This window comes from Dermochelys coriacea, chromosome 5 (assembly GCF_009764565.3).
Source record: "Dermochelys coriacea isolate rDerCor1 chromosome 5, rDerCor1.pri.v4, whole genome shotgun sequence".
Taxonomy (NCBI): Eukaryota; Metazoa; Chordata; order Testudines; family Dermochelyidae; genus Dermochelys; species Dermochelys coriacea.
In genome coordinates this window covers 30,694,147-30,709,678 of record NC_050072.1, presented here as the reverse complement: position 1 = coordinate 30,709,678, position 15,532 = coordinate 30,694,147, and the positions used below count along the sequence as shown (strand labels likewise).

The window sequence follows — 15,532 nt, the reverse complement described above, 5'->3', positions numbered from 1 at the left end:
GACAGTCTCTAGTAAAAGAATGAATGGACACAAATCAGACATCAAGAATTATAACATTCAAAAACCAGTTCGAGAACACTTCAATCTCTCCGGTCATTCGATTACAGACCTGAGAGTGGCTATCCTTCAAAAAAAACCTTCAAAAACAGACTCCAGCGAGAGATTGCTGAATTGGAATTAATTTGCAAACTGGATACAATTAACTTAGGCTTGAATAGAGACTGGGAGTGGATGAGTCATTACACAAAGTAAAACTATTTCCCCATAAAAGAAAGGGAGTACTTGTGGCACCTTAGAGACTAACAAATTTGTTAGTCTCTAAGGTGCCACAAGTACTCCTTTTCTTTTTTGCGAATACAGACTAACACGGCTGCTACTCTGAAATCTGTTATTTCCCCATGTTATTTCTCCCCCCCACCCCACCCCCCACTGTTCCTCAGACGTTCTTGTTAACTGCTGGAAATGGCCCACCTTGCTTGTCACCATGAAAGGTTTTCCTCCTTTCCCACCCCTGCTGCTGGTGATGGCTCATCTTAAGTGATCACTCTCCTTACAGTGTGTATGATAAAACTCATTGTTTCATGTTCTCTGTGTGTATATACATCTCCCCACTGTATTTTCCACCGAATGCATCCAATGAAGTGAGCTGTAGCTCACGAAAGCTTATGCTCAAATAAATTTGTTAGTCTCTAAGGTGCCACAAGTACTCCTTTTCTTTCTAAGAGATAAAGCATATGACGCTGTATTAATTGGTGTCTGCTACAAACCACCAAATCACGCTAGGGATCAGGATGACTGGCTCCTTAAGTACCTATTTATGACATGTAGGAAAAAAAGCTGCATGATCAGGGGGACTTCAGTTTGAGTGACATATGCTGGAGGTCTCATGGTGCCAAAACTAAAACATCCTTGGAATTTTCAAAATATTATAGATGACAGTTTGCTAACTCAAAAAGTGTTGCATCCAACATGGGGGAAATCTACATTAGCCCTCATTCTGACAGATAAAGAGGAAATGAACTAAAAATTAATGGTAGCTTAGGTATAAATAATAATGACTTAATCTATAATATGCAAACAGAATAAAGCCTAAACAAGTAATATATACATTTGGAGATTTAAAAGGGCCAATTTAACAAAGCTGAAAACAATTACAAGGCAAATCAGCTGGGAGGAAGCATTTAATCAGAAAAAGTGAATGATAATTGGGAATTGTTTAAGAACACTTTACTTGATACTCCAAAAGCCACAATCGATTAAGAAGGTCATACCAGTTAAAAACTAACCTGGTTTAGAGGGGAAGTGAAGCCAGATAAAATATTAAAAAATAATATATAAAAATGAAATAAAGGGGAAGTTGATAGTAAGGAATATAAATCAGAAACTAGGAATTGTAGAAATTTGATAAGGGAAGGAAAGGAATACAAGGAGAAATCTTATAGCTAGTAGAGTTAAGCACAATAAGGAGTTATTTAAGTACACTGGGAACAAAAGGAATCCTACCAATGTATTGGTCCATTACTAGATGGAAATGATAGAATTATCAATAATAATGCAGAAAAGGAAGAAGTTTTCAATCAGTATTTCTGTTCTGTATTTGAGGAAAAAAACAGATAATGTAATCATATCATATGATGATAATGAAATACTTTCCACTCTAACAATAACTAAGGATATTGTTAAACAGCGGCTGCTAAAGTTAGACATTTATAAATGAGCAGGTCCAGAGAACCTGTGCCTGAGCTGGATGAGGAGCTTGCTGGACCATTAATGTTGATTTTCAGTAACTCCTGAGATACTGGGGAGGTTCCAAAAGACTGGAAGAAAGCTAATGCTATGCTAATATTTAAAAAGGGTAAATTGGATGACCCAAGTAATTATAGGCCTGTCAGTGTGACATCAGTCCCAGAAAAGATAATGGAGTGGCTGATCCAGGACTTGATTAATAAAGAATTAAAGGAGGATAATATAATTAATGCCAATCAGCATGGGTTTATGGAAAATGAATCCTGTCAAACAAGCCTGTCTTTTTTTATGAGATTATAAATTAGCAAAGAAAATAAAATTGATATAGTATACTTAGACTTCTATAGAGCATTTGACTTGGTAACACACATTTGATTTAAAAACTAGAATGATATAAAATGATATAAAATTAACATGGCATATATTAAATGGATTTAAAAAACTGGCTAACTGATAGGTCTCAAAAGGCAATTGTAAATGGGGAGTCATCACTGAGTGGGTGTGCATTCATTGGGTCTCATGTGGATCAGTTCTTGGACCTACCCTATTTAACATTTTTATCAATGACCTGGAAAAAAAACAAAAATTCATCATGAATAAGTGATATAGAGAGTTTATAGACAACACAAAAATGGGGGAATGTTAAACAATGAAGAGGACAGGTCACTGATACAGGGTGATCTGGATAACTTGGTAAGCTTGGCACAAGCAAACAACATGTGTTTTAATATGACTACTGTATACAGCTAGGAACTAAGAATGTAGGCCACACTTATGTGATGGAGGACTCTATCCTAGGAAGAAGTGACTCTGAAGAAGATTTGGGGGTCATAGTGGATAATCAGCTGAACATGATCTGCCAGTGCGAAACTATGGTCAAAAGGGCTAATGCAATCTTTGGATGCAGAAACAGGGGAATCTCAATTCAGAGTAGAGAGGTTATTTTACCTTTGTATTTGGCACTAGTGTGACCGCTGTTGGAACACTGTGTCCAGTCTGGTGTCCACAATTCAAAAAAGATGTTGATAAACTGGAGAGAGTTCAGAGAAAAGCCATGAGAATCATTAAAGAATTAGAAAAACATGTGTTATATTGAGGGACTCAAGGACCCCAAATTATTTAAATTAACAAAGAGAAGGGTAAGGGATGACTTGATCACCATTTATGAGTACCTCCATGAGGAAGAAATATTTCATGATGGGCTTTTCACTCAAGCAAAGAAAGGTATAAAACAACCCAATAGCTGGAATTGAAGCTAGACAAATTCTGACTGGGAATAAGGTGTAAATTTTTTTTTTAACAGTGAAGGTCATTAAACATAGAAACATTTTACCAAGGGCCATGGTGGATTCTCCATCACTGACAAATTTTAAACCAAGATTAGACGTTTTTCTAAAAATATATGTTCTAGGAATTATTTTGGGGAAATTCTATGACCTTTGCTATACAGGAGGTCAAACTAGATGATCACAATGGTCCCTTCTGGGCTTGGAATCTATGGGCTTGTCTACATGAACAATTAGTTAGTGGCATACTAGGGTGTGATGCTATCCTGCCTGCATTAGCTTGCCATGGACTAACTGTCCATGTAGACCCTGCTGACATGCATTAACAGCTTGTTAATGTGCTTTGATCTAATCCTCTTTGAAACAGGACTAGATCAAAGTGCATTAACAAACTGCTAATGTTACTCCTGGGGGAATTCTGTGCCAAAAAATTAAAAATTCTGCACACAAATTTGTCAAAATAACACTATATAATCACACCAGTTTCAATTATTTTGGTAATTTATTTTAAAATACCTGTCAACAAGTATGTCTTTAACAATACAGACACACACAAATTTCCCTTCAGGAGTAGAAATTGAAAGAAACCCCTTTGACAACCCAGTTCCTGTTTCTCTGCTTCCACCCCCTCACAGCCGACCCGGGGGGGGGGAAGGGGCAGACACTCACCCTTCCTTCTGCACAGAGCCCAGCCATGGGGTGCTCCTTGGCATAGACACTCACATCCCCTACCCCACAGAGGCCAGCTGCATGCTCCTGCTGGCCCAGACAGGTTGCTGAATCTGCATTTTTTGCCAAAAAAGTTTCAGTCAAAAAATTTCATTGAGATCTAGTTATGAACAAATTAAATCCCACTTAAATCCTATTTTGAGGATTTACATGGTACATAGACCCTTGTGTGGGTCTTCTACCCGAGGGTGAATTTCATACATTGTACACAACAGTATACCCACCCTGCAAAACTACAGATATATGCTGATGAGTGCCTGAAGACAATGGATCAGCCAGGGTGTAGATACACATTTGAATCTGCTGGCTACCCTGCTGCCATTCATACATTGACTGCATCACCGCATTGCAGTTTAATTTCCCTGTTTAGCATAAATTCTCAGTACTTTTCTTGTCTTGATTTTCAAAACATTTTATCCTTTTCGCTTGGCTAAAAATGTTTTGGCTGTAAACAATACAATGAATTATTCCACAGGAATTACCAGAAAATCACAGGTTTCAGAGTAGCAGCCGTGTTAGTCTGTATTCGCAAAAAGAAAAGGAGTACTTGTGGCACCTTAAAGACAACACACTATGCCTACAACCAAGATGGGACATTAAATTCAAGCCCAATTTTCAATATCATCAGTTTCTCCACAAATTACCTTTCGGACTGAGATTTTTTTAGGCTTGGAATTGTTTTGTAAAGTTTGAAGAAAAATCTATTTAGCTATTTCTGAGCTATTGAAGCATGAATCATCAAAACCATTTAAAAACAAACAGTCTGATCAGGAGGGTGGTGGTGAGAGGCCTGGAGCTAAATCTGAAATTATTTGGATATAGAACACCAGACAGCATAGTTTTACGCAGACCCAATCATGTTCATAGAAATGGCCCTTTATAAAAAGCATGCTTACGGACTCCCATATTATCATCAACAACAATCCAAACAGGACGACATAAGAGACATAAAATATTAAAAACCTTTAGACTAAATAGTCTTACAAAACAAATGTTTTCCCCTCTGAATCAATATACATCACACATGTAACTTGAGCAATGAAGCCTCAAGCAGGATTCTGTATTTTCTCAAAAGTCTCAGGAGAACATTTTACTTTATAAATAGCCTACTCCAGGAGTTCAGACATCAAGGACACGCATCTGCTTCTCTACCGATGGCATTGATTTTTTCCTTCAGTTACACATAATGCAATTCCGGTAAGGCAGCTCCATTACATATGCTCTGGATCAGCAGGAAATTGAAAACCCACTCACAGAAGAAACTAAGGTTTACAATTCCCATTGAAGCATAGCAATGGGAACATTATGGCTCAGCAGTGTCCCTGGATCTACCGTGGATGGAGCAACCATGGCAGCTGTGCATTGGTACTGGACTATTTTCTGATCCATAGAGGCAGCTATCAGTGTAATGAGAGAATTGGATTTGACATAACTTGCAGCCGTCTTATGCACTTAAAACTGGAAGCGAAGATGCCACAGAATCAGAAAATCTGGCCTTGGCTTAGGCAGATAGAACAGCTGCACAAAGCTGCAGTATTACTAACAGGATAGATACAGTGAAAGGACAGATTCATGGGGAAGGGGTGGAAAATTGATCTTGGTCTGGGTGCCTAAGTTGCTTTGCTGATGAGTAGAATAATAAATTTTTATTTGCTGTTACTAGGGGATTGTTAGCCTATCGGGGCCATTATGAGTTGTGTGTCTGGTTTGGAGAAAATCTATGAAGAGTTTATTTAGACTGTACTTTGCAGAAGTTTGGATTTTTTACAAGCAAGAAGACTGGCATCAAGTGGCTAGGAGAAAGGCAGGCCACTGGAATACTGCTGCTGTCATTTGACACCACCTCAGACTTTGGGTAACTAAATGTGCTTCTAGAGCAGGGGTCGGCAACCTTTCAGAAGTGGTGTGCCGAGTCTTCATTTATTCACTCTAATTTAAGGTTTCGCGTGCCAGTAATACATTTTAACATTTTTAGAAGGTCTCTCTCTCTAAATCTATATATTATTTAACTAAACTATTGTCGTATCTAAAGAAAACAAGGTTTTCAACATGTTTAAGAAGCTTCATTTAAAATTAAATTAAAATGCAGAGCCCCCCCAAGCAGTGGCCAGGACCTGGGCAGTGTGAGTGCCACTGACAATCAGCTCACGTGCCGCCGTTGGCATGCGTGCCATAGATTGCCTATCCCTGTTCTAGAATATTGCTAGTTTTGGTATGCGCTTTGTACTCAATAAAAACAAGTGGAAGCACTCTGGTGTGTCCCCCACTGATTTATTTCCTGAAATGGCCTGGAAAACAGATTAGTTACCATAGCTTTGGGTTCAGATAACCTCCAGATAACACTGGAACTGATAAAATCCTGAATATTATTTCATGTAGCACCATTCATACTAAAGATGTAAAACACTGGGACTGTATGACATTGCTTTCTACTGGACTGGCTCAGACCTGCTCTATTTTCTATATTTCATGTGCGCAATTTAGCTGACAAATGTGATATGTGTACTCAGGTTTGACCATACACTTATTACACTATAAATTCCCAAGGTGCTTTACAAAGCAACAACATATTGGCAGTGTTGAGACTGTAGATGGTAGAGGTATCATGCAACCAACAATAGCTCACACAGTAGGGTTGCTAGGGGTCTGGTTTTCAACCAGAACTCCCGGTCAAAAAGGGACCCTGACAGCTCCGGTTGGCACCACTGACCGGGCTGTTAAACGTCCAGTTGGCATCACAGTGGGGGCATGGGGCTAAGGCAGGCTCCCTGCCTGCCCTACCTCCACGTGGCTCCCAGAAGTGCCTGCCAGGTCCTTGTGGCCCCTAGTTGCATGGGTGGCCAGGGAGGCTCCGTGCACTGCCTTATACCAGTGCAGGCTCCGCAGCTCCTAATGGCTGGGAACCATGACCAATGGGAGCTGCGGGAACAGCACGTATGGGCACGAAGGCAGTGCATGGAGCCTCCTTGGCTGCCCATGTGCCTAGGAGTTACACTGCAGGGACCTGGAGGACACTTTCTGGGAGCCACGTTAAGTGCTGCCCGGACCCCGCACCCCGAACCCCTTCCCACACTCCAACACCCTGCCCCAGCCCTGAGCCCACTCCTCCATCCCAAACCCCTCATCCCCAGCCCCACTCCAGAGCCTGCACCCCCATCGGGAGTCCTCACACCCCTGCACCCCAACTCCCTCTCCAGTCCAGAGTCCTCTCCCACACCCTGAACTCCTCATTTCTGGCTCCATCTGGAGCCCGCACCCCAGCCCAGAGCCCATACCCCTCCCCCTGCACCCCAACCCTCTGCCCCAGCCAAGTGAAAGTGAGTGAGGGTGGAGGGAGAGTGAGCGATGGAGGGAGGGAGGATGGAGCGAGCAGGGGCAGGGCCTCGGAAAAGGGGCAGGGTAGTGGTGTTCGGTTTTGTGCAATTAGAAAGTTGGCAATCCTGTTACACAGACATGGCCTGGGGCATCAGAACCTGTTTCACGGAGAGAGGAAATATTTGCTAGGCCACCAGTGAAACCCTCCACTCTTTTTTTTTTTTTTTTTTTTTTTTACAGTGCCATAGGAGTTTTAACATCCGCATGGACAGTGACCCATCAGAAGCAGAAGGAACTTCTGTTTGTTGACTCACCCATGGGATAGATTTTCAAACTTGAATGAGATGATGTGAGAAACTGGAGACATGAACATTACAAAATATTTACTTTGAATTGCTTCTTGTAAGAGTGTTTGGCAATGGTACAAGCAGAAATAATTTCTTGCTGGTATGCCGCAGTTGTTACATTTAGGGCCAGATTTTCAAAGGTATTTAGGTGTCTAAAGATGCAGATAGGCATCTAGTGGGATTTTCAAAAATATCTAAGCAAGTGAGGTGCCTAAGCCCCATTGACTTCAATTGGAGTCTCTCTGGGCCAGATTTGTAAAAGTATTTAGGTGTTTAAAAGATACTGATTGGTACCTAGTGGGATTTTCAAATGAGCCTAGGTGCCTAACTCCCATTGATTTCAAATCAATGGGAGTTAGGTGCCTAAACACCCATTTGAAAACCTGACTAGTCCCTTAACTGCATCCTAAGGTGCTTAAATACCTTTCAAAGTCTGTCCCTCTGTGCCTCAATTCCCCATCGGTGAAATGGGCACCTCAGTACTTCCCTACCTCACAAGGGCATAGTGAGGAGATTATATATATATATATATATATATATATATATATATATATATATATATATATATATATATATATATAAAAAAGATTGTTAAAAGTTCCAGTACTACAGTAATGGGATCCACCTAAATACCTCAGCTAGGTAGATCTGTTATCTCATCCCTACAGAAAATGCCTCTATAGCAGGGCTGGGACACATTAACAGGTAGTGAGGGGAAGCTTGTGTGGCTAATACCCAGGCTGTACCTCTTCTGTGATTAACAGAGACTTCACACCCCAGGCCCTCTCTCAAGAGCTACATTTAGACATATTTAATAAAATATAATAATAAGAGATTAAAAACAAAAGTTCAGACCCTATCATGATTAGGTATTCTGAACATTTTTAAAGCCTATAAAACAAATATCAAATAAGCAGTTTAATTTCAAAGGAATTCTATGTCCATGACTTGAGATTTGACATCTGACATTTTTTACTTCTTTTTGAAGAGATGCTGAATTGATGGCCCTGGAGACCTATATGTGTTCTGCACATGCAGCAGCGATGAAAGCTTGCTCACACTGCCCTGCCCCTGTGCCTCCACTCTGTCCTGGCAGGCCCATTTCTGAAGGTTTGAGCCCAGTTCAATTTCCAAAAGGTTTCAATTAAATGTCAAGAGTTTTGTGATGTAGAACCTGCTGGATGGACTGAGACCTTGAAACTTACTTTAGTCAGGTAGGGCTGGTTTTGGGGTGGGCACCCAGAGCAGTCACTCTGGGTCCTATCTTTCAGGGGGCGCTGTAGGTATGTGTGCATGTGTTTTCTCCCCTGCAGCTCTGGGGTAGGAGCAGGAGTGTCAAAAACGTTTTCTCTGTTGGCCACCAAAGAGTCATATGCCAAAGATGAATCATCAGAAAGTACCAATCAGAGGTACAACTATAAGGTAGAATGGCATACATGAAGTGAGCTACAGCTCACTTCATGTATGCCCAAATAAATTTGTTAGTCTCTAAGGTGCCACAAGTACTCCTTTTCTTTTTGCGAATACAGACTAACATGGCTGCTACTCTGAAATCTATAAAATAGAGTAGTAACTAAAGGTTAAATGCTCCATATTCCAGTACCAATCCCTACAGACATCCAGTTTCCCCATGGCACACTTTTAAAAGCCCAACACAACAGTTTGCTTTATCTGAATGAGATATTTTGATTAACAATAAAAAGGAACAGCCAAAAAACATAAGTAAACAAAACACAGAGTGCCAGATACTCAGCTACTATTAATAGCTGCAGCTCTATTGATTTCAATGAGCTACAGGTATTTTCAACAGCTGAGTATCTGGCCTAGAAACTCAAAGGTCCAATAATATTTTTGGATAAACTGAAGACTCCTGCACATTTACATCCTTAAAGAGCAACACTGGCCTGAATATCTCACAATAATGGGGTAATCTGTAGGAGACCAGCCATTTCTAATTAAACACATAGATTATGTATATTATTCCAAAGGATGTTGGAGCTGCTAAATTTGTACAATATAGTATTTGAACTGCCACAAAAAAGAAGACAATAAAAACAGCCAGAAGGTATGTTCTCTAGAAGGTAGGACAGATTATACTTGTTTAAACTTTTACATTGAAAATAAAATACAATCTCTTCCTAAAGGTTTGGGGCCAGATTCTGATCTCATTTGCAAGAGTGTAAATTAGGAGTAAATCCATTGACTGAATCTACGGAGTTACAAGTGAGATCAAAATCATTCCTTTATTTTTAGGAGACTACAGTTTCTTATTGATCAGCTTATGAATGATATACACTTAGAGTTCTGGGTCAGAGAAATTCACACTAGTATGTTTAAATTTACCATACGTCGCCTCCAATTCCTCTACAAACACTCAAGATCCCTACATTTTATTCTTGCTGATATTTGCACTTACCTGATGATGTTACAAGCAATACTTCATAATTGTAGAACCACTGCTAGTACCACAGGCCCGATATCAAAAGTTTGTGTAAAAAAAAGTCACTCGGACTCCGTTCCTCCCTAGGATCTTGAATAAAAGTTGTGGCTAAGAATCCAGACTTCAAAGGAAATTGTGAGAACTGAGGCACAGTCTTAAGTGCAGTAGAATCTATAAGCTAATACTGCTTGATGGAAGTTCTGAAATAACGAAAGCTATTTTTACGTTGATATTAACAGTGCTTCTGGCACTTCATTCACTGACTAATCCATCCTGGATTTCCTTAATGCTGTGCCTCTTCAAAGCAACCTGCCATCAACACACGGAAAGGCAGCTGCATGAGTGGAGCAGAATTAGATGGAGAGAAGTTGCAAGGGAAAACAAAACAAAACAAAAATCAAGAAAAAAAAAACCTCTCTAGTTTCACTTTAGTTTCTGAGAAAATAATCTGACAAAATATGCAATGCAATTATACATACTAGTTTTTTATATACTTTTTAACTTGTGGGTTTTAAAATCATAATATTAAAAAGATATATAAAGTTACCATGGTGGCAACTGTCTAGAAACATACAACACTAAAAAATGTTTATAATTTACTAAATTAGAAACTGGAGAACAACACGTGAAAGCCATAGGTGTGGGTGTAGCTGAGGTCATAGATGAATAGCATAGCTGTTTAAAATGTATTCACACAAAGCTACATGCCCACAGCAACATAAAGAATACTAGTGGAAATTTTGTTTCTTTAAATATTAAAGCAAAGAACTAAACCACTTATTGTGGTGGATTTAAAAGCAATGCTCATTTCAGTACTACCAGCAATGGCTGCATATGTAAACATATATTAGCATTTTCAATCTGATTGGGATTTTAGGTTGAATCTCTGAACAGGTGAAAATTTGGAAAATAGGGGTGGATAACCCCTTCACATTTCACAGCTAAGTAGAGCCACACAAGGCCAATGAGATCAAATGAGATGAGGAACTTCTAAGCATAATCTGGGAGCTGCAAGTAGTGGTGCTTGTAATTCAGTAGGTGATGTTCTTTCTTCTGAGGCTTGGTCTTCAGTACAGAGTTAGGAACATCTAACATGAACCTAATTATGTCAGTGTCTACACTCAGCTTTGCTCCTGCCCATGTAAATACCCTACTACACCAACATAATAACTCCACCTCCACAAAAGGTGTAGGGCTTATGTTGGTGTAGTTAGGGCGAAGCAGTGTCCTTGTAGACACTGCATTACTTATATCAGCTGTTGGCTGTCATTCTTGTCAATTTCATAGCTCATAGCATATTTCATAGCACCTGGCTCACAGCTGGAGCCTTGAAATTGACAAGAAAGGTTGATAGCCTCCCTACTATTAAATTGAGCCCAGCATGTGGCTCACACCTGCACCCCCCCCCAGCTGTCAAGTGAGCACCAGGCTCACAGCTGGAGTCACTGCCTCCTACCACTGGGTGACAGCCCCAGCTGTGAGCCTGGTGCCTGGCTCAGTTTCACAGCATGGTTCCTATGCAGCCTTTCTTGTCAATTTCACAGCTGTGAGCTAAACTGCTGCTCTGAGCTAGAGGCAGCTGTGAAATTGACAAGAAAGGTTGGTAGGCTCCATGCTGTGAAGCCTGAGCCAGGCTCACAGCTTGGGCTGTCACCCTGTAGTGGCTGGGGTACCCCAGCTAGGAGCCCAGCTGCCTCCCAAGTGGGGAGCAGAGGGGGCAGGCTCTCCCTGCATCCCAGCAGGTTTCTCACAGGCAGCCACTGTGCTGCACAGAGCAGTGACCAAGAGCGTCCACCCTCAGCTGGAACGAGAAGCAGTTCTGTCCTGCACCTTCCATGCACTGCCAGGGCCCAGCTGCCAAGGACAGAAGCCAAACGTACCACAGGGTTGGGATGGGGGGGTAAGAGCAGCGGGAGAAAGACAGAGCCCCACTCCCTGCCCCCCAGCAGGCTGAGCAGAAATCTGGGGGGGGGGGGGGCATTTCATAGATTCATAGATACTAAGGTCAGAAGGGACCATTCTGATCATCTAGTCTGACCTCCTGCACAGCGCAGGCCACTGAATCTCATCCACCCATTCCTGCGAAAAACTTCATCTATGTCTGAGCTATTGAAGTCCTCAAATCGTGGTTTAAAAACTTCAAGGAGCAGAGAATCCTCCAGCAAATGACCCGTGCCCCATGCTACAGAGGAAGGTGAAAAACCTCCAGGGCCTCTTCCAATCTGCCCTGGAGGAAAATACCTTCCCAATCCCAAATATGGCGATCAGCTAAACCCTGAGCATATAGGCAAGATTCACCAGCCAGATACTACAGAAAATTCTTTCCTGGGTAACTCAGATCCCACCCATCTAATATCCCATCACAGGCCATTAGACCTATTTACCATGAATATTTAAAGATCAATTAATTATCAAAATCACGTTATCCCATCGTTACCCCACATGCCGCCACACATGTCGTCTATGGAGGGCAGTGTGGACATGTGGTAGCTGTAAGTTGACCTAACATGGATCAACTTAATTGTGTAGAGTAAACAGATTAAACCAATATCCCAGTTAGGTGCTAGAAAGCACTGTGGGCTGAATCCAAAGCCCACTGAAGTCAATGAGAGTCTTTGGTGGTGTTGGACCAAGCTCTATGACGGTGCAACTGAAATCAGGTTGAAATGCCAAGACAGCATTTGAGAGACAAAGTGGATGAGGAATGCCTTTTATTACTTCTGTTGATGAGAGAGACAAGCTTTCGTGCTTATGCAGAGTGCTTCTTCAGGTCTGGGAAATGCACTCAGTGGCTCTGATAAATACAAAACAGAACAGATTGTTTAGCATAAGTAGTTAACACATATTTCAAAGGAACATTCAAAGTGAAGCAGCCCATTAAAATCTCTCCATTCATGGGGGGAAAGAAAGAGGGAAATGCTGTGTTCTAGAACAGAGGTTCTCAAACTGTGGTCCGCAAGCTCCATTCAGGTGGTCCACGGATAATTCCCTCTAAGGTGCACACCTGAGCGGCCTCACACAAAAGAATGAAGAGCCACCCACCTAATTAGTGGAGCCACGCATGACCCTGGAGAAGACGCACATGTAAGGTGAGGTGGTGGCCTTGGGGGGTATAGGGGGTAGGTGGGAGGGGGAAGTGGGGTGAGAATCATAGCATATCAGGGTTGGAAGGGACCTCAGGAGGTCATCTAGTCCAACCCCCTGCTCAAAGGGGGAGAAGAGGGAGTGGGAGGAATTTGGGACATGCAGGGCTGCAGCGGCCAGAGAAAGAGGCAACTTTCTCCAGCTCCAGGGTTGTGGCTGCCGGGGAGAGACAGCCCTCCTTCCCAGCCTCAGCTCTGTGGCTGCTGTGGCAGAGGAGAGACCCCCCTCCTTCCCAGCCCCAGCTAGGGGGCTCCTGCTGTGGGGGAAAGGGGGCACATCCATCGCATTAGAAAGGTAAGACTACTGACATTAAAATATGAGTTGTGTGCTTTTATTTGTAGAACAAAAAAAGTTAATTATTATTATGTTTTTTTGAATATAGCGCTTTTATCCAACATGCTTTACAATAATTAGCTAACAGTAAAAACAATGATTTGGAAAGATCATTAAATGGTCTGATGAGACCCTCAGCAATTTTCAAGTGGCCCATGGAAAATAAAAAGTTTGAGAACCACTGTTCTAGAGAGTGTTTAATGGATGGGTGGTAGCTGTTAAAGCTGTGGTGGAAATTTACAATATCCACAACATTAAAATCCTCCGTCAGAACACCATCCTTTCCACCATGGATGTCACCTCCCTATACACCAACATCCCTTACAATGACAGCACTGCTGGCTGCCTCAAATATTTACAAGATAATGGACAACACTCAGATACCCACCCCAAATACGTTGCCAAACTCGTCCATTTCATCCCATAACAATTTTACATTCAACCACAAACACTTTGTCCAAACCATGGGAGCAACCATGGGTACTGCGATGGCTCCTCAATATGCCAACCTCCTCATTGGCCATCTTGAAGAAGAATTTCTGGACATATGCACCACAAAAGCAATGATATACCTGATACATCAATGATATTTTCATCCTCTGGACAGATGACTTAAATTCCCTCATAGATTTCCATCACAACTTCAACAACTACTATCTATCTATTCAAGTTTTCTTGGAACACTCTCACACCAGCATAAACTTACTGGACACCACAATCAGTTTCAACAATGGAACCCTACACACAACCACATATGAGAAACCCACAGATCACCACATCTACCTTCACAAATCCAGTAACTACCCCAAACACACCAAGAAATCAGTTATCTACAGCCAGACACTCAGATACTACAGAATATACTCCAAAAAGAAAGTCCAGGATATACACCTTAACATACACCAACAAGGACACTCCACAGAGAAGTAGATTGCATCAAGGAACAGGCCACACAAATACCCCAAGAGAACCTGCCTAAGTACAGAAATAACTAGGGGTCTGCAGTCAGAGGTGGGGTTTGTCACATATCATCCCACACTGGGGCCCATACAGGATATCATCAAACAACTACAACCCATATTCAATGGGAATCCCATCCTGAAAGAAATCTTTCCTGAACCCTCTCTTCTAGCCAAACAACCCTCCTACCACTCCAAGCTCATCATCAGAAGAAAGCTCCCTAGAGACCAGGACACACCAACTCAAAAGTAGTACCAGGCCCTGCCAGAACAACAGATGCAAAGCCTGCAGACATAGCTCCACTGCTAAAATGATCAACACGCCCCACAACACCCCTTTTGAGATCCATGGGCCTTACACCACATATTGTGATAGGCATGTGTATCTCACCCAGAGCACTAAATGCCGTAATAAAAACTATGTGGGTGAAACCAGACAATCACTATGCAGGAAAATGATAAAAGACAAAAACACCATATCACTTGCAGGTGAACAATTTTCACAAAGGGAGCACTCTATATCTGACTTATCAATCCCTATACTCAAAGAAAACCTGCACAATACTTACAAATGATGAGCCTGGGAGCTTAAATTCAGAACTCTGCTAGACACTAAAAATCATGGTCTGGATTTATGGTTTATCACAATAATCTGTAACCCACTAACACCCTCCCTTCCCCACTTTTGTCCCTTAGAGCAGTGGTCTCAAAGCTGGTCTGCCACTTGTTCAGGGAAAGCCCCTGGAGGGCCGGACCGGTTTGTTTACCTGCCACGTCCACAGGTTCGGCCGATCGCGGCTCCCACTGGCCGCGGTTCGCCACTCCTGGCCAATGGGGGCTGCGGGAAAGGCAGCCAGCATGTCCCTCAGCCTGCGTCGCTTTCCACAGCCCCCATTGGTCTGGAGCGGCGAGCTGCGATCAGACGCCGCAGGTAAACAAACCGGTCCGGCCTGCCAGGGGCTTTCCCTGAACAAGCAGCGGACCACCTTTGAGAACCACTGCCTTATAATATATGTTATTTATGCCAAACTATCTGTTTGACCTGTTTTTAGCTGTGGCACTCTGAGTACATTTTCCAGACCTGAAGTAGGGCTCTGTGTAAGCTTGAAAAGCTTTTCTCTCTCACCAACAGAAGTTGATCCAATAAAATATATTATCTCACCCACCTTGTCTCTTCAATATCCTGGGACCAACACAGCTACAGCAACACTGAATACTTTCATGAGAGAGATG

At 42.1% G+C, this 15,532-nt stretch overlaps 1 protein-coding gene across 4 annotated transcripts in view; it reads right to left on the bottom strand.

The window, feature by feature from the left end:
• The window catches only part of NIM1K (NIM1 serine/threonine protein kinase), a 74,220-nt gene that overhangs the window by 39,779 nt on the left and 18,909 nt on the right, over positions 1–15,532 (bottom strand). For 2 of the 4 annotated variants that reach the window (XM_038402607.2, XM_038402604.2), the window contains exons 1-3: positions 9,840–10,139; positions 3,702–3,814; positions 2,695–2,776 (exon numbers count right to left, since the gene is read on the bottom strand). The exons of 1 other annotated variant lie outside the window; for it this stretch is intronic. The gene's annotated coding sequence lies outside the window, so the exon portion shown is untranslated. Of the gene's footprint in view, positions 1–2,694; positions 2,777–3,701; positions 3,815–9,839; positions 10,140–15,532 lie in introns of those variants that run through there. One more of the 4 variants, XM_043514480.1, reaches the window with a different exon arrangement.